Raw genomic sequence first — 13,534 nt, forward strand, 5'->3', positions numbered from 1 at the left:
AAAACCAGTCCCTGCTCTCAAGGAGCTCACAATCTAATGAGGGAGAGACAACTTGCAAATTACCATGTATTACAAACAAGATATATTAAAGATACATGGAAAAAAATCAAGAGGGAAGGCATTAGCATTAAGGAAGATCAAGAAGGAATTATTGTAGAAGGTGGGAATTTAGCTGGGACGTGCAGGACGTCAGGCAAGCCAGGAAGTAGAGATTAGGAAGAGAACATTCCAGACATAATGACAGCCAGTGGCAATACCCAAAGTCAGAAAACGAAACATCTTGTTTGAGGAATAGCAAAGAGACCAGTCACTGAACTGTACAGTATGTGGAAGTTGTGGATTTCCCCTCATTTGATTTCTTTCACTGAAGATTAAATGACCATTTGTTGGAAGATTTTTGAGGATTAGATGGCTTCTAAAGTCCCTTCCAATTTTGATTCCAGAATCCTATAATGAGAATGGGGCTAGGTGCTAAAACATCTTGAGGAGCTTAAAAACTAATGAGTTAAAGGCAAATAGTTGACACAAAGGAGAGTGAGATGAGTACAGTGGAGCTCCAGGAACAAAAAGTATATCAAAAATCTGAAAATGAGATAGATCACTTTTACCCTGACAGGTAAGAAAAGCTTTGTGAAAGATTACACGCTCTGAGCAAGGGGGGGGTTATCCCAAAAATGTTGCTGTGGCTGGTTCAATATTAGGAAAACTATCAACATATTTAACCATATCAACAACAAAATCACCAGAAATCATGTGATGATCTCAGAAGATGCGAAAAAAAAGCTTTTGTCAAAATAAATATTACTATTAAAAAACACTGGAAAGCATAGGAACAAATGGAGTTTTCCTTAAAATGAAATGAGAAGTAGTATTTGTCTAAAACATTCAGTAATCATTATTTGTAATGGGGATAAGCTAGAAGCCTTCCCAAAAAGATCAGGGGTGAAGCAAGGATGCCCATTATCGCCTCTATTATTCAATGTTACACTAGAAATGCTAGCTATAGCACCAAGAGAAGAAAAAGAAGTTGAAGGTATTCGTATAACCAGTGATGGGCAAACTACGGCCTTCGGGCCAGATGCTGGTCCCCTGAAATGTTCTATCTGGCCACACATTATTCCTAATCTGACTAATACAATGAGTGGGATACAATACAATGGAACTTCGAAAGAGTTGCCTTAGAAACAGACTGACAGATGAGCATTTCCTTTCCTTTGGCCCCCTCTTTAAAAAGTTTGCCCATCACTGTATAGGCGATAAGGAAACAAAACTATTCCTCTTCTCAAATGATATGATGGTATGCTTAGAATGCTTAGTTGTATCCTAAAGAAACAACTAAAAACTAGTTTTTTTATTATCAACATTAATAACTTCAGCACAGTTGCAGGATATAAAATAAATCCATACAGATCATTGGCATTTCTATATATTACCATCAAAGCCAAGCCCCAAGAGATAGAAATTCTATTTAAAATAACTGCACATATTATAAAATACTAAGGAGTCTACCTGCCAAGACAAACCCAAGAACTACATGAACACAATTATAAAACACTTTTTACACAAATAAAGTCAAATCTAAACAACTGGGGAAGTAATAATTACTCATGGATTAAGTCAAACAAATATAATAAAATTGGCCATTCTACTTAATTTATTTATTCAATGTTATGCCAATCAAACTACTAAAAACTATTTTATGTAGTTAGAAAAATAATAACATTCATCTGAAATTTCGAATAAAAGAACAAGAATATCGAGGGAATCGATGAAAAATGGAAAGGAAAGTGGCCTAATAGTATTAGATCTCAAACTATTACAAAGTGGTAATCTGGTACTGGCCCAAGAAATAGAGTGATAGATTAGTGGAAAAGATTAAGGTACACAATACATTTGATATCATTTGTCTTCTTTGCAAATGTGGGAACAACAGCCATCACAAGTAATCTGATGCTTGATAAGATCTAAACTTATGGAACAAGAACTAATTATTTGACAAAAATAGAAAGCAATTGAGCAGAAACTAAATATAGACCAACATCTCACGCTATATACCAAAATAAGGTCAAAATGAGTATGTGATTTAGACTTAAAGGGTGATACTATAAGCAAATTAGGGGAACGTGGAGTAGTTTGCCTATCAGATTTAAGGATAAGGGAAGAATTTAGGACCAAACAAGAAATAGAGAGCATTATGTGATGTAAAGTGGATAATTTTTATTACATTAAATTAAAAGGCTTTTATACAAACAAAATCAATGCAGAACAAAATTAGAAGAAAAACAAAAGAATCCAAGAAAAATGTTTTCCAGCAAATATCTCTGATAAAGGCCTCCTTTCTCAAATATATAAAGAACTAAGTCAAACATATATGACTACAAGTCATTCTCTATTGACAAATGGTCAAAAGATATGAATGGGCAAAGAAATTAAAGTTATCTATTATTAAATGAAAAAAAGCTCAAATTCACTCTTGCTTAAAGAAATGCAGATTAAAAGAAGTCTGAAGTACCATCCTACACCTATCAGATTAGCTAATATGACATAAAAAGAAAATGACAAATGATGGAGAGAATGTGGAAAAATTGAAACACTAATGGACTGTTGATGGAGTTGTGAATTATCCAAACATTCTGGAGAGCAATTTGGAACTATGCCCACAGGGCAAACTGTGCATACACTTTGACCAAGCAATAATATTACTAGATCTGTAACCCAAAGAGATAAAAGATAAAGGGAAAGGATATATAGGTACAAAATCATTTATTTATAGCAGCTCTTTTTTGTATTCTAAATTGAGAGGATGCCCACCAATTGGGGAATAGCTGAACAAGTTGTCGTATATGACTGTGATAAAATATTATTGTGCTATAAGAAATGACGAACAGGATGTTTCCAAAAAAAAACCTGGGAAGACATATAAATTGATGCAAAGTAGTACATGGAACCAGGAGAACACTATACACAGAAATAGCAATATTGTATGATGATTAACTATGAATGAATTAGCTTTTCTGAGCAATACAAGGTTTCAAGACAATTCCAAAGGACTTTTGATGAAAAATGCCATCTACTTCTAGAGAAAGAAAATGATAAAGTCTAAATGCAAATCAAGGCATATTTTAAAACTTTACTTTTTCTTCTTTGTTTGGGGGGGGTTGTTTTCTCTTGCAACATGGTTAATACAGAAATATGTTTCATGACTCCACATGTATAATCCATAATAAATTGCTTGCCTTCTCAAAGAAGATAGTGGGGAGAAAAGAAAAGAGAGAATTAGGAACTCAAATTTTTCAAAAACAAATGTTAAAATTTATTTTTATTTGTAAATGAGAAAAAGAAAAGCTTTCCGAAAGACATATTATTTCAGTTGTGTGTGCCTTGAAAGAGAGAGGAACTTTGATTGGATATAAAAGGCAAGACAAGAACAGGAGACTGAATTTGACTTTCATGTAAAATATGAAAAAGGAAGCAATATGAAGACTTAAAAGGCAGGGTTGGAGCCAGTTTGTGAAAGTAATTGAATGAATGCCAAGAGTTTAGATTTTATAGGAAATGGGAAGTTATTGAAAGATTTTGAGTAGAGTTGTAATATAACTGGAATGGTTTCTTAGCTTCTGAAGACTAGATACATAATTAGAGGGATATAAAGTTGTATTTTTCCTTTCCTTCTCTCACAGAAGATAGAAGTGGAAAAATACGAGCTGAGGAAAATTTTAAGGAAAACAATCCCCGTATCTAGGGTCTACATCCAAACTCTGAAAATTTTTTTTGCAAGAAAAAGGAGCAAGACAAAGCAATAAAGACTTGAACTAAAAGGAAGATGAGAAGGTAGTTCACAAATCAGTCAGACAGTAGGCATTTATCAAGCATTCACTATATGCCATGCACTATGCTAAGTAAGGCACAATGTAAGAAGAAGTAATGAGAATAAATTATAAAATGATAAGTTAGTGAGAAAATTAAAGAAAGTAGGATAAACTATAAGGTTATAAAGGCAAAGGGAAGTTGGAAGTAGCTTTTGAGTTGTTCAAAAGAGATAAAAGATTGTAAAGTTCATAAAAGAATGCTTAGGAAGTGAGATATAAACACTCAAGAGCAGGAAAAAAAATCAACTAAACAAACAAAGTTGAGAATTACTATCAGTATGAAGAAGAGGGAACAATTTACAGTAACTTGGATTGAATGTCTGATATTTGTATTTCTCCCCCAGCCAAGTGACTGCTGTCTCTATGTTCCAAGTGTAGGTTGTTCTCTCCTTTAGAACAAAAGGATATATACCCTTGGAATTCCTCTCCATCCTCTTGGCTAATCTGGGACAACAAAATATTCAAAACAAAACAAAACTCAGAAGTGGGGCTTCATTGGGAAGTGAGTAGAGGAGTAGGTAGGATTTGAAGGGACCAAGGAGAAATTTTACTTTTATTAAGAGGTTAGAGAAGAAATATAAATGAAAAAGGAAAGGGAAAAATATGACAATTATATACTTAGAGCTAAAAAAATGATGTGAGGCTCTTTCTAATGAAGAAGTGGCTGCTTGTCTTCCAATGAAAGATAAATTTTATAGCCACAGAAACTACAAATTAGAGATTGTCTTTCTTGTAGATGAGCACATCTATAAAATGATACAGGAAGGAAATAAGTGTTTATATAGTATCTACTATGTGCCGGCCACTGTGCCAAATATTTTTAACAAATATTATCTTATTTGATTCTTACAGCAACTCTGGGAGATAGTACTATTATTATCCCCATTTTACAGTTGAAGAAACTAGGATAACAGAGGTTAACAATTTGCCCAAGGCCACTGAGTAAGATCAGATGTGAACTCATGTCTTCGTGATTTCCAGCCCATTGCTCTATCCACTACACCACCAGCTTCCTCTATTCTAATCCAGTAGGGGTCAGAGGAAGAAAAAGAGAAAAGTAGTGGTGATTGGTAATTTCATACTCAGGGATACTGAGGCAGCTATTTGTCAACCTCAAATGATGAAAAGATCTGTTGTCTTCCTGGGCAAGAATCCAAGGCATTACAGAGAACCTCCCAAGACTTGTCAAACTGGATGACTACTACTGCCTCTGGTGATTCATATGGTCACAAATGATACTGCCAGAAGGAACCAAGAAAGTATTTCCAAAGATTCCAGTGTCTTGGGAAAGAAACTGAAGTCATAAGAGCTTAGGTTTGGATGTGCTTTATTGTTTCCTTTTGAAGACAAAGGGAACAAAAATGAAAAATTGAACTGGGGACAGCTAAAAGGTATTGTCTGAAAACAGAAGTTGGATTTCTGGATCACATCACATAGGGATGACGATCTCCTGGAAAGGGATGGAATACGCCTAATAAAGGTTGGTAAAAAAATTTTTTTTAAAAAAAAGGATCTACCTGGTGTCTTGCAAATATAATTTAAAAAAGATTAAAAATCAAAAGGGTGACAGAAGCAACATGGCATAGTGTGAAAAGTGCCAGATTTTGAGTCAAAGAACCAAGTTCCAAATTCTCCCTTTTTGAAGCTGGAATTTCTATAGAGCTTCAAAGTTTACAAAGCACTTTATTAATATTATCTCATTTTATCCTCAAAACCCTGAGGAGTAAGTTCTACTATTATCATTCCCTTTTGTAGATTAACTTGTCTGAACTCCCACAGCTGGTAAATATTTGAATCTGGATTTGAATTCAAGTCTACCCTGACTCCAGGGGAAACTCTCTATCCAATACATCACCTAACTGTCTCTGATACTTATGTGACTACGAGCAACTCTAATCTCTTTAGATCTCAGTTTCCTCATATGTAAAAAAATATAAAATAAAGACATGGTTCTAAATAGTCTCTGTGTCCCATATCTACTGGATGATCTTTTGACTTGGGCTTATGTCTGCCAACTTTAGAGAGATATGTTTAATGTCCCCTGAAGTTAAGATTGAAAATCATTCCAGTGAGCAGGAAAAACAGGAGATGTAAAAAGAGACTGATGTGGATGTACAGGGAATTCATCAAATGATTTAAGGCAGGTAACAGAAGCTGAATATGAGTAGGTCACAATCTTATAGAATAATGTCATGAGGGCTAAAACCCAGAATGAGCTTTAAGGCTGGCAAGGAAAGGTAAGGATAACAAAAAGCCTGGGGGAGTGGGGCGAATGGAGTGGTGGTTTACACTCAACATTGAAGAAAGTTTTTCAACTTTTCCTCTTTATGATCTTCAAAGAAAGGACAGAATTACTGCTTGGGTTCAATGGGATGATGATAACTGACAATAGAGAGATGGAAGCTACTCAATATTTAATTTGCTTCTGCTTTCTTTGCCAAGGAAAATGACGTTGGCAATGGAAACAACAGAATGAAAATGGCTAACAGAATTGGATCCCAAAATAACAAGTAAGGAGAGATTCTAGCAAGAGAACAACCAGTGATATAACCTCACTGAATTAAATTGCTTTGGCTAAATGAACTGCCACCCTTGGGTGCTAAAAGTAGCCCTATCAGACGTATTTGAATGTTCATAGAGAATAAAGAACAAGGAAATTTCTAAAGGATTGGAGAAGAGAAATGTTCTGATTTTCAAAAAGAAAAGAGACTGGCTAGAAACCAAAGGTCTGTGAGCTTAATTCCAATTCCTGGGGAAATTCTTAAATTATTAAAGAGATGGTTAGTGAACACTTAGAAAAAGCAATGCTCAGTCACAAAGTCCCAGCAAGGTTACATCTAGGTCATGCCAAACAAAATTTATTTTCTTTTTTTGACAAGGTTACTAAATTGATAGATCTAGAATGCTACAAATATACATAAATATATATAATGTATGCATATATATCTATAGGATTTATGTAGCTCCTTGAGATTTATAAAAAGTTTTACAAATATCTCATTTGATCAATCTTAAGAACCCTGAGAAGTAGGTACTATTATATCTATTTTACAGATAAGAAAATTGTAGCAGGCAAAGGCTTACCTAGGGTCACAAAGCTAGCAAATATCTGAAGCTGGATTTAGAATCCTGCTCCAGAGCTCTATCTACTGTGCCATTGGGGAAGAAGAGATGGAGATGGGTGGGAGAAGGTATGATAAAGAGAACAGGAGAGAGAAAGAGAGGGGAAACTCCCTATAGGCTCATACTATTCTTTTGGAAGAGAGGGAGAAATGGGAGTGATGGGGTGTGCTTATGATGGGAGTTAATACAATTAGAAGGTTTTAGCTCTGTTTGAATGAATCTATTTGAATGAATACTGAAACAGTAAGTGGTTTTATTATCAAATTGGTAGGAAGACTGCAGCGATCTATGTTTATCAATAACTTAGATAAAGGCTTAGATGGTATGCTCACCAAATTAGTTGATGACACAAAGCTAGGAGAGGTAGTAAATATCCTGAATGATAGAATCCAAAAGATCTCAGCAGTCAAGATGGAGCACAGGACTAAATCCAAAAAGATGAACCTCAGTAGGGATGAATATAAAGTGTTACACAGTTTTAAAAAATCAATTTCACAAGTACAAAATGGGGTTAGACTGTAGTTTGTGTGAAAAAGATCTTGGGCTTTTAATTAACTGTAATCTTAATAAGAATTAACTATATGAAGAGGTAACCAAATTAACTAATGAAGTCTTAGGATTGCATTAAGAGAGACATGGCTTCCAGTGTTAAGGAAGTGTTATAGTCCTTTTATACTTTGATCTTTTCAAACAACATCCTTGAATCCATGGCATTTGAGGTTCGGTTGAAGGAATTGTGGGGATAAGAAGGAATTCTGTTCTGCTGATCTTAGTGTGTCTAAATTATAGTTGTTTCACTTTGGGACAGCTTTGTTAGGAAGGTTTTTGATTTTTTTTTAAACCCTTCTTTCCATCTTAGAATCATTAATGAGTATTAGTTCCAAGGCTAAGTAAGAGCTAGGCAATTGGGGTTAAGTGATTTGCCCAGGGTCCCACAGCTAGGAAGTGTCTGAGGCCATACTTGAATCTACAACCTGGCTCTCTAGTCAATGAGCCCCCTAAATGTCCCTGAAATTTTTCTTTATATTAAGAATAAATCTGCCTCTCTGTAACTTCCAAATATTGTTCTCAGTTAGTCCTTCTGAAGGCTAGCAAAACAAGTCTAATTCCTCTTGCATAATGATATCCCTTCACATAACCAAAGAAGGCTATCATGATCCTTAACTTTTCTCTTCTCTTAGGCTAAACCTTCCCAGCTCCTCAACCAATGTCTCTTGTCCTTTCAGCATCCCTCATCTCTAGCACAAGACTATATATACACTGATTGACTAGAAAGGGCAAGACTTTGAAAGCTTGGAAGAACCCAGGTTTCTGTGAATTGTCTCAAATAAAGTAGACAGTTGAAAATGTTGAATTAATTTGTTAATCACCAAGGTCACAGAATCACAGAATGACAGAATCCCAGAGCTGAAGGGGACTTTAGATATCATTAGTACAACTAATACCTGAAGAGGCATTCTCTCTTCCATATCCCTTATAAGTGGTCATCTAACCTCTGTTTGAATTCCTCCATGATGGATGTGTGTGAAACCAATTACCTGGCAAAACACGTCATGAGTTTTAACTATCTGTACTTTACTAGAACCTTTCTTCCAAGGAACACAAAACTCTTTACAAGTAGTAATCAATTAGGCCTCAAAATAAACAAAACTTCAACCAGAAGGCTGAAGTGGCAACTCTTGTTGAATGGTATAAAGCAACACAGGAAGTAAAGAAGAGTCTAATAATGCTTTACCTTTATCCTTTTATGATAGGATGCCAATGTGTTGTATAAACATTAATTAATCAAGACTCATAACACCCAGGTGAGGTAGATATTTTTTCACCCACTAAATAAATGTAATCACCTCAGGCATGGAACCTACTAGCTGCTGGAACAGCATCAACACAACTCTAAACAACAACTGAGGGCAGGAAGTAGAGCATTATATGTTCGAGAGATAATAATGCTTTACGCCTAAATAGTACTTTTAATCTAAGACTTTCAAGCTACATTTCAGATACTAATTAAGCACCACACAACACTATTCTTTCAAGTCAGTTAGTAAACATATCAACAATTTATCTGAGACTGAAGGAGAGTAATTGACTTGTCCTCGGGATATCTAGGAGTTGGGCCACAGAAGTCAGGTAATCAGACTGTTAGCCTTTGCTATAATACAAACAGGAGGAAAATAATATAGATAGCCACAATCAATAGAAAAAGAATCTGGTCAGTAAAATTGAAAGCCATTTTCTATATATACAAAGTCTTACATGTACTTTAGTGGTTAGGACCTTTGTCTTATCTTTTCTTCCCAATCACACTACCTCTAGTAGTTTTATCCTACAACATTGAAACATCAGTATCATTCCCTAGGAGGATGATGCTTATACTCTCTCCAGAGTATTAAATTAGATTATTAGATTAAATCATAACAAATCTTGTAGGAATGGTGTCTTTTGAAAGTAGGAAAATCATTATAAATTATATATGGATCATTGGATCTAGAGACAGAGGACTTATTTTTTGTCTTGGGCAAGTAATTTCACCCCTTTTCATCTCAGTTTCATCTGTAAAATGAAGGGGTTAAACTATGTGACTTCTAAGTCCCTTCTGGCTTGGGAATAATCCTATGATCTTATAAAATACTTAGGGAATGGATCTATTCCAGTGCATACATAGATTTATTAATGAGATGGTAGTCATCTGGGCCAAGACCATCAGAAGATTTCTCATGTCCTTAATACTGATGTTGCCATTTTGCATCTATGTGTATGAAGGTTTGCAGATGTAACTTGTTTTTGGAGGAGAGAATAGAGAGTTCCTATACAATGTGCTCCCAGTGTCTTATGGGAGGAAATATTGAGATGGAATGACAGCCCCTGGAGAGCAAAGGCATAGTCCCTTGGGGAAGATACCCAACCCTCTTTGGCAGGGTGTTGGCAGGACACTAGAGCTAGAGTTATATTCACCTTAACTATGGAGTTAGTGACAGCGATACTGCTGCAGCTCAGGATGAGAGGATGAGTTAGAGAGAAAGAGATTATCTGTCTCTATGAAGACAAAAATAGCCCATACCTCTAGAGGTGAGGGATTTATAATCAGGGTGAAAGACTTGAGGAGAAATAAAAACACAAACCCAGTACCAATCTCTTCTTTCTGGCAGTTTAGTATAAGCTTTATACTATAAAGAAAGAACAGACATCTCTAGAATTTGCCTCTTTCTCTTCTCTGACACTACCACCACTCTGGTGCAGGTCCTTATCACCTCATGTCTAGACTATCATAATAGCTTGTTAGTGAGACTGCCTACCTCAAGTCTCTCCCCACTCCAATTCATCCTCCATTCAGCCACCATGGTGATTTTCCCAAAGCAGAGGTCCAACCATATCTCTATCCTATTCAATTAATGGGTGGCTCCCAAGTGCCACCATGATCAAATACAAAATGCTCTGCTTGGCTTTCAAACCCCTTCATAACCTAGCCCTTTCCTACCTTTCCAGTCTTACACCTTACTCTCCACATATATATTTCTATCCAGTGACCCTGGCCTCAGATGTTCACAAAAAAAAAAAAATTCCATCTCTCAGTTCTGGGTGATTTCTCTGGCTATCCTCCATATGTGGAATGTTTTTGCCTCTTCCACCTACTTGATTCCCTGGCTTCCCAATTAAAATTACACAAGACTTTCTGAACTCTTAATTCTAGTTTTCTCTCTCTTATTTTCTATGTATCCTATATATAGCTGTTTGTATAAATTTGCTTGTTTACTGTCTCTCCCATTAGATTGTGAACTCTTCAAGGGCAGGGACTGTCTTTTGCCTCTTTTGATGTCCATAGTGCCTAATTAGCACAGTGCCTGGCACATATTAGGTGCTTAATATTAATGGACTGAATGATTTATTGAGAAAGTTGGGCCAAAAGAATGGTAATTCTTGGCTAGTTTAGAGCCCCTTCCCAATATATCTAAAAGATCATAGATTTAGAATTAAAAGGAACCCTTGTCGATATCTAGCCTAACTTATTCATTTTATAGATGAGGAAATTTGAGGCCCAACGAAGTTAAATGATTTGCCCATACATCACATAGGTAATAGGCATCAGAGGTAGGATCTGAGGACATTTGAGTAGTTTTAAAGAAGTCATAAGATAGTTTGGATGATGGGAAATAGGGGTTGATGAGTGTCTTTTCCAGGAGAAGGTAGTAAAAGGACCATATGTGTCTTGGTGTTTAGAAGGCAATGAGACGTAGCATTCTTCCACATGAATAAAGCCTTTAGGAGCTGCAAGGAACTATGAGCATTTTGGCAAGGAAATTGGACTGTCATCACTGCAAGTTTTCTATAGTATTAGGTTATCTATTTCATTATTAATATAACTTTCCTTTATTTATACACCCTGGCAGTGTAATTGTCAGGATACAGCAGTGTTCCAGGTGGGTGCCCGAGTCAATTGAAGTGGGACATCCCTAAATAATAACCTGGTTCTTCATGTCACAAGTCTCTCTAATGCAGAGTTACAACAAGGTAACAGCTAATGCAACACGAGAGTATGGGAGGGGCTAAAGGTACCTAACCTGAGCTGCTGGAGTCTAACCACTAAAGTAGAAAGGGCTTCAAATGACAACAATTTAGATTAACTTGATATGCCTATGGAAGGAGACCTCTGGGCACATTCGCAAACCCAAACTAAAGGCTGCTAATAGCATCATAAAATGATTTTTCAAATAAGAATGTTTGAGTAAGCACTATCCTGAAGGCAACCAGGCTATCAAGATGAATAGTCATCAAGAAAATGTTGTTTGGATTTCCTGCATAGTCCTATAGGCAGGACAGTGTTTTGTAAAATATTGATTATAGATTATAGAATGAGTTTCATTTAATAACCTTTCTATAAGCCCTTCTGGGGTTACCTAGGCAAGTCACAATTTCAACTTCTTTACATATAAAAGTCCTGCTTATGACAAATACTGGCTAAGTAACCTTTAGCAAGCCATTAAATTCTCAATATCCCAGTCAGCTCTCCGGCTAATTATAGAGAAGGTGCTAAAGAGAATTTTACCATCTTTGAGTTTCTTTATCAATAAAATCATGAATCCAGCCCTCAAGTACCTTTTAAGGCTCTATGCTAAGCACTAGACTTAGTAAAATATCTAAGAAGAGGCATGACACAACACTTAAGAGGCTAGGAGAAACAGAAAGAGGTTCCTTCTTTTCTTTGGTATAAGCAGTTGTGTCTGGGTCCTAAGGAAGTCTGCCATCCATATGGGTTGGAGGCTAGGCTCTGTAAAAGACGGGGAAAGCCCAGGCTGTGTCTGCAATGAGAGCTCTGGCTTACTCTAGCAAACTTTCTGTTTGCTAGCATCTGTCCTTGGCATAATCTTGGTTTTCCATAGCTGTTTGAGAAGTTGCTTCCCCCATTAAACTCTTAGAGAGGAGGAACTGTCTTTTGTCTTTCTTTGCATCTCTATTGCCCACCACTGAGCGTGGCATCTTCTAAACCAAGGGTCGGCAACCTTTTTGGCCCTGAGAGCCATAAATGCCACATTTTTTAAAAATGTAATTTCGTGAGAACAGTACAGTGCTCACAGTGCCACTCCTGTAACAGCACCTGAAAAAAAATGGACTTTATGGCTCCTCTAGAAAGAGCCATACGTTGCCGATCCCTGTTCTAAACGCTACACTGGATAGATCAGTTATCTCAGAACTATCCCGCTTTCCCTTTATAAAACTAGGGGGTTGGACTAGCCTTGAAGTCAGAGCAATCAATAAGCATTTACAACGAAGCGGGTATTCTGTGCTATGCTAACCTCCTGGGAATATAGGTCTATTTTCGTGGAGGAGGCTCCCTAAAAATAAGTGTAATCCATTGAAGGTGACGATTCCCCTCCAGCTCTAATGGGTGGGCGGGGGGATGTCAGACGACCCTCCGGGGTCGGATCACTTGCAGGGCAAGAAGGAGGTACTCGCTCAGTTGGTCTCGGAGGGAACTAGGGCCTTCCTGGCCCTGAACGGAGAAAGGGAGGCTCTTTCTGGACCCGTCAGTATCCTCCACCATGGAACAATGAAGCCAGAAGCCACAACGTGGACCGCCCCAGTAGGAACAGCTCTCGCAAAGCGGGAGGAGGAAGATCTAGACTCGGGGAGACCTGGCCGAGGGAGAGCCCGTCCAGCCCACGAGCCCTCCCATTGGCCAATCCGAAAGACGCGGGGGCAGTGCCAGTTTGAACTCGGAGAGCCTGAAGTTGCGCAGCCGCACACTGCGCCGGGGAGGGCGGCGGTCCGCATCGCTAAGGGACGACCCCATTGGTGGGTTTGGGCAAAAGGAGGGCGGGGGACGCCTCGGGAAGCGCTGGCCCACGTGATTGGCGGGGTGAGGGGGCGGAGGCGTGAGCCGGCCTCCGGCACTGCCTCTGTTTCTCCCTTGGTGCGGGCCCCCGGAGCGGCTCCACGGCCCGACCTGGGGGCGGGGCGCCCGCGCTCGATCTGGACGGGCGCCCGCGGCCGTGGCAGCAACAGCAGAGGCGACAGCAGTAGTAACAACTGCAGCAGCTTCGGTC

Source organism: Gracilinanus agilis, chromosome 4, assembly GCF_016433145.1.
Source record: "Gracilinanus agilis isolate LMUSP501 chromosome 4, AgileGrace, whole genome shotgun sequence".
Lineage (NCBI taxonomy): Eukaryota > Metazoa > Chordata > Mammalia > Didelphimorphia > Didelphidae > Gracilinanus > Gracilinanus agilis.